Below are 6000 nucleotides of genomic sequence, written 5' to 3'. Positions count from 1 at the left end.
GTCATACTCTGTATAAGATCTCAAAAATATTATTCCCATGAAAAAAATCCAAGGCTCCAAGGGCTTAGTTAATTCACCTAGAGTCAACAACCAATAAATGAGGAAGCCAGTGTTCCAACTCAGACCTGTTGTCTCCACTGGCTTTGGAGGCAGCTGTGAGATGGTTGTGAAAAGAGCAACTGGACGCCGGTACCCGTTGTACTGTGCAGCATTTCTCATGCAGATAGCGAGCTGCCCTGCATACCTCGACTGGTAACGTGAGTGCAGTGACGGGCTACGTTTTGAATCAATGCTAAGCAAAGGCAAAAAGGATTTGGGGTTGTCTTGCTACTTGTGTTTCTGAAATCTGACCCTATTGTAAACAGAATAGCAGCTTGCACCTGTTTCCCCCACCCCAGAATCGTGACTTCCTCGCAGCCTAGCTTCTCCCCAGCCCTGCAGCCTCCTGGGGCTGTGTTCCCTGAAGGATGTAACACGGACCACCTCCACCAGGGTCATGTGCTTGGGCTCCTTTCAAAATATAAGGATTCCTGCACCCCCCCCCAAGAATCACCCAGTCACCATTTCCAGGATGGAAGAGGGGGCTGGGAGTTTCCATCTGTGTAAGTCTCTTCAAAGAGGCTTCTGTACACTAAAGTTTGAGAATCACTGAGATTGTACAGAAATGCCATTGGCTGAGATTACAACAGTCTGTGTCTGATGGTTGGAAAATAAGAGAACTGAAATGATTAAAATAGAGCATCTCTGAGCAGTTCTTTCTTAGGAAACTGAACTCTTTCAGGAGTACAATTTAAAAACTATCTTCAATTGCCATCATAATTTATTTTAATGTATTACTCCAGATACGTGATTATTTGGAAAATAGGAAAATACTGAAAGAAACAGCAATATATATACATATTACTCTAATTTCCATTAGACAGCTACTTTTAACATTTTGATAGATTATCTCCCTACTTTTTCTTTTTCTTTCTTTTCAAGAAACTGTCATTCCCTAACAAAAGGATAACTTGGAAATGAGCTCCTCCGTCAGAAGCAATATTGTCAAACCTCCATTAGTACAAGGATGGTCATGCTGGCAGACGCATCGTGATCAGGGGAGGCAAATCCACATCCTGAGTAAGTGCTTTCCAGTGAGGACAAACTGCTGCCTCCTCCATCATGATCCCCCTGCCGTGGGGTAGCCTCCTGGTCTTTCTCAGGGAGCAGAGCTGCTTAGAGGGCCCAGCATTGGTCTCTGCTGTTGGCAAGTTAGGCAGCCCGCAATGAGGACAGCCAGACCAGCCTTGGCGAAGGATCCACGTTGTTGGGCCCATGCATGACCTTTATCCCCACCACTGTGGCCGCTGAGCAAGCACCGAGGTGACTGCAGAGTCTGACCAACATCCACAGAGTGGGTCACTGTGTCTACCTGTTTACTGAAAGTCTCCTCTACATGGATGCCCTCTGCTGAGTATTCATGTGGGACATCAGTATTTTTTGCACTCTGTTCATTCTGAAAGTTTCATACACATACTTCTTCCCCCATCCTCTTTGTCACCTATCTGCCAGTGTTTTTTTTTCTGAATCCCCAACTTTCAGACGAACTGCCAATGACTGTCCATGAATCAGTATATTCATACTTCTGACCATCTCTCAATCCAGACAAAGTGGACAAACAAATGTATTTCTCAAAGGTCTGCTCACCAAGAGGGTTTTCCACCACAATTCTGCAGGGCCACCCCTGAATGGGTTGTAATGCTGTAGCCACCTGCTTCCAGTTGATGCTAACACATGGCAAAATCATCTATAAACTAGGCCTGAGCCTTTTCTTCCTCAGTCAGATGCTTGTATCTTCAGGAGTCGCTTATACCTAATCTTGTTTATAGCATTTCCACTTGGTGTTGGATTCCTTTTATCTTGGTGGATGAGAAAACCTCCAGTTTGTCATAGACGCTCAGGTCAAGTCCCAGATTAGAAGTTCAGTCTCTACCAGGGTCCAGTAGCAAACCAAGAGCTGTTTCTTAAAACAATAGTTCTCTATTCCAAAACCTTACTGATCTGTGCTTCCGTCAGTCAGCATGGCTGTTGTAGGCAGCCTCTAAAGTATCTCCCAATGAGCCCTACCTCCTGCTACTCATGCCCTTGGGTAATCCCATCCCCCTGCTATAAGCTGGACTGGTGGCTGGCGCCTAACTAATAAATATGGCAGAAATGATGGGTACCACTAGACACAAGGTTACAAAAAGACTGTGGCTTCCATTTTGGGGTGTCTTTCTCTCTCTCTTTTTACTTACACTAGGGAAAGCAAGCAAGCTGCCTTGTTGTGAGAAGCCCCATGGAAGGGCCTACGGCCTATCAGTCTGGGAGGAACTGAATGAAACCTGCCAACAACTGTGAATGAGGTTAGAAGTGGATCCCTCAACCCCATTCAAGTCCTGAGATGACTAGAGCTCCACCCAGTGGCTTGGCTTGACTTGCAACCTCAGGAGATGCCATAAGCCAGAACCACCCAGCTAAACTGGTCCTATATCCCTGACCAACAGAAATCATGAAATAATAAATATTTGTTGTTTTAAGCTGCTAAATTCTGAAGCAATCTGTAGTGCAACAACAGATAAATACAATGACTATCTGTGGACTAATGGGTTGTTCTATATAATACTGCTTCTGACCTAGGAACTTCTGATGGCCCGGTTTGCCAGGTAGGACATCCCTTCGAAGCAGCAGAGCGGATAAAACAGCCTACTGAATTGGGAAACAATGCACTGAAAGGTCAGGGCACTATCCTACAGGACGTGGGCGATCCTTGGGATCAGAAACTAACACAGGGCACTCTTTTCTTGGATGGCCAGAATGCATGGATTAAGGGGTAGAAGTGGTCGTGGCTCCTCCACTACTATAGTTAATTACAACCCCCCAAATTGTTTCCCTTCCTTGCAAGTTTGATTGCTGTGGGTTTAGAGGTTTTAATTCCCAAAGACAGAATGCTTCCACCAGACGTCAGGACAATGGCTCCAATGAACTGGAAGACTAGATTTCCAATGGCTACACTGAGCTGCTCAAGCTATTGAAACAACAAAGAAGGGATCATTGTTTTTCCTGGGGCGATTGCTCCCAATTACTAAGGGTAAATTGAGTGGCTGCTGTAACAGTGGAGCTCGGGAGGATTAAGTCTGGAGCCCCAAGGCATTCTCTGAGTGCTTTCAAATCTGATAGTACAAGTTAAGGCAAAACTGTACCAACACATTAAAGACAACACAAATAACAGATTTAGGCTATTCAGGAATTTTCCACTGTTTTTAAATTATACAATGATATAAAAATATGGAAAAGTGTACATGGGCTTACCTCCTGAAATAATGTTATATTAGAATGCTATTTTTAGATATTAGAAATAAAGTATTTTATTTCTCCATGTTAAAAAAAAAAAAAAAAGACAGATTTAGACCCTTTGGGAGTGAAAGTTTGGATTACCTCCACCAGGAAAAGAACCCTGACTGGCTGTGCTGCCAGCTGAGGGTAAAGCAAACAGAATTTATAGCAAACATGAGGACACGGGACTGCAGCAGGTAGCAAATTTTTTTCCTTGCTTGTTAAGTATATACTGATATATATTTACTTATTTTTCCCTTCCGTTTCATTGTCCCTCTTTATTTTATATAAGGACTGGGGTTGGTGATTAACTTTTATAATTTGGTTTGTATGTCACATATTTATTTCGTTGGGATTGGGTAAAACAGACAATAACATCACCCAGAGATGGTTTAGGTGGCTGTTGGGACTTTGGGCCACTCTTTTGAGGAAGAGGATGGAAATACCTTTGTTTGTAAAAAGGATAGTTGTATCTTCTCAAGCAAAAGCAAATGATGTTACTGTTATTAAGACAGAAACATATAAATGGACGCTGAATGACCAAAACAATAGACTCTGCTGGTTATTCCCTGTCCCTCAGCTCCAAGCACACCTTTCAAAATTCTGTTCATGTTTGGGGGTATAAACTGTAATTTCCAGACTCCCTTGCTAAGTGGCTTCTGGTAAGATTCTGCGAAAGGGAAGGGGGAGGTGGAGCTTGGAAAGAGGCAAGAGAAAGGACTCTTCCTGTTTCCAGTTCCTGACAGGACTGCTCCAGCAGCGGCTGCTGCCAGCTGTGGTTCCACGCTTCTTCCAGCTGCCCTGCCACATGCCCTGCCGTGCCTCCTTGCAGTAGGGATGTTAGTTCCACTGCGCTCCCTCACCGGCCGGGCCACGCCACCTGAACCAAGCAAGCACCTGCCAGGTTGCACTCCCCCTCCTTTAAGAGCACCAACTGCAACGCTCTCTCAAAAGTACCGCTTCTTGAGAGTTATGACCATCAGTCCCAGAGAGCCCCTCCTACAGAGCTGTAGTTCTGATAACATCACTTGTGTTAGTCTGGTCTCCAGAGACACAGAACCAATAGGAGAAAGAGAGAGAGACCTACATACACATACAAAGAGAGACTTACAAGGTATCGGTTCACGTGACTGTGGAGCCTGAGAAGTCCGGTGTCTGCAAACTGGGGACCCAGGGAGGCCGGAAGTGTTGTTCAAAGGCCTGAGAGCCAGAGAGCCAGTGGTGTCGATTCCAGTCTGAGTCTGACGGCCTGGGAAACAGGAGCACGGAGGGCAGGAAGACTGGTGTCCCAGCCGCAGCAACCAGGCAAAGCGCAAATTCAACTTCCCTCTGCCTACTCAGGCCCTCGAAGGATCACACGAGGCCCACCCACACTGGGGAGGGCAATCTGCTTTATTCAGCTCACCAATTCACATGCCCGTCTCTCCCAGAAACACCCTCACAGACACACGCGAAAATACTGTTTAAACAGATCTGCGATTCAAAAATTTTCATCATAAGTATCAGTAGTTCTAGCAAAGGATCAAATTTCAATGTCATAAATATTGTCATTTTTAAAAAAAACTATTCCAGCACTCTCAAATTTATCCACTAGACTCTAAAAACCATAGCTGTTTGATATCCACCATCTCCATTAAAAGAATACATTCCACTTTACCTATAATTTTGTCGTATTTTTAACGCTTAAAAGTTCATCTTGTCATTTCTCTGCAATAGAAATATGTATATTAATTTAAGTTTTTAAATTTTCAGTGAAGACTGTTAAAAATTTTCTAAATTTCTTGTGGCTTAACCACAATGAGCATCATTATGCAATGGGCATAACAAATATATTCTTTGAAATATTACTAAGTATAAGTATAAAATTTACGGAAATATATCTCAATTTGATGCACTTTTTAAAAAAATTAGATCATGTATCTGTGGACAAATATTGTTAGCTACTGGGATGAGATGGAGTTCAATGAAAATAACAAAAAGGTTATCAAGTATGGGGCTTAAAAATATATATTAGAAATTATTTTGTGTATTATTTACAGAACATTAATAATATAGATTATAGGAGCTATAACATATTCCACCTGGTAAAGATGAGTAGAAAGCAAAGAATTTATAATTCATAATTCATCTTACTATGTAGCACTCTCCCAAAATTAAAAAAAAAAAAAAGGGTTTAAACTTTCTAGTAGCCTTTTGGCAAAGCTACCAAAAATACCTCCCCTGGTAATCAGAAAAGTAAGTTTTGTTTAAAGATGTAATGTTGATCTGTGGACAGTAAATAGGAAAGCTTTTCTCTCTTTACTTAAAAGCATGCGAATATATAAAATAAGATGCAGGCTTATGTCTTAGTTTGAGTAGGCTTTTCAGAAACTAGTATTTCAAATTGTCCCTTTATTTGGTGCCTTTGAGATTTTTTTTATACTCTGAGGGATTGCACCATAGTAAAATTAGAATGGGTAAAGAATAAATTTTCTTTTGTAAAGAGGGAAAAAATGGAGATTGTGAAAGAGAAGCTAAAAAGCAGAATCTGCGAAGTCCTAACTTGATAGCAGACAACTCTATTTTGGAAGTACCTGTTTAAGTAGAGAAATCTAGAAACAAATTCTTTAAAACCACTACTGACATCTGCAACCTGAAATTCATGGG

Source organism: Camelus bactrianus, chromosome 9 (assembly GCF_048773025.1).
Source record: "Camelus bactrianus isolate YW-2024 breed Bactrian camel chromosome 9, ASM4877302v1, whole genome shotgun sequence".
In the NCBI taxonomy this organism is placed as follows: Eukaryota; Metazoa; Chordata; class Mammalia; order Artiodactyla; family Camelidae; genus Camelus; species Camelus bactrianus.
This window is presented reverse-complemented; position numbering follows the sequence as displayed.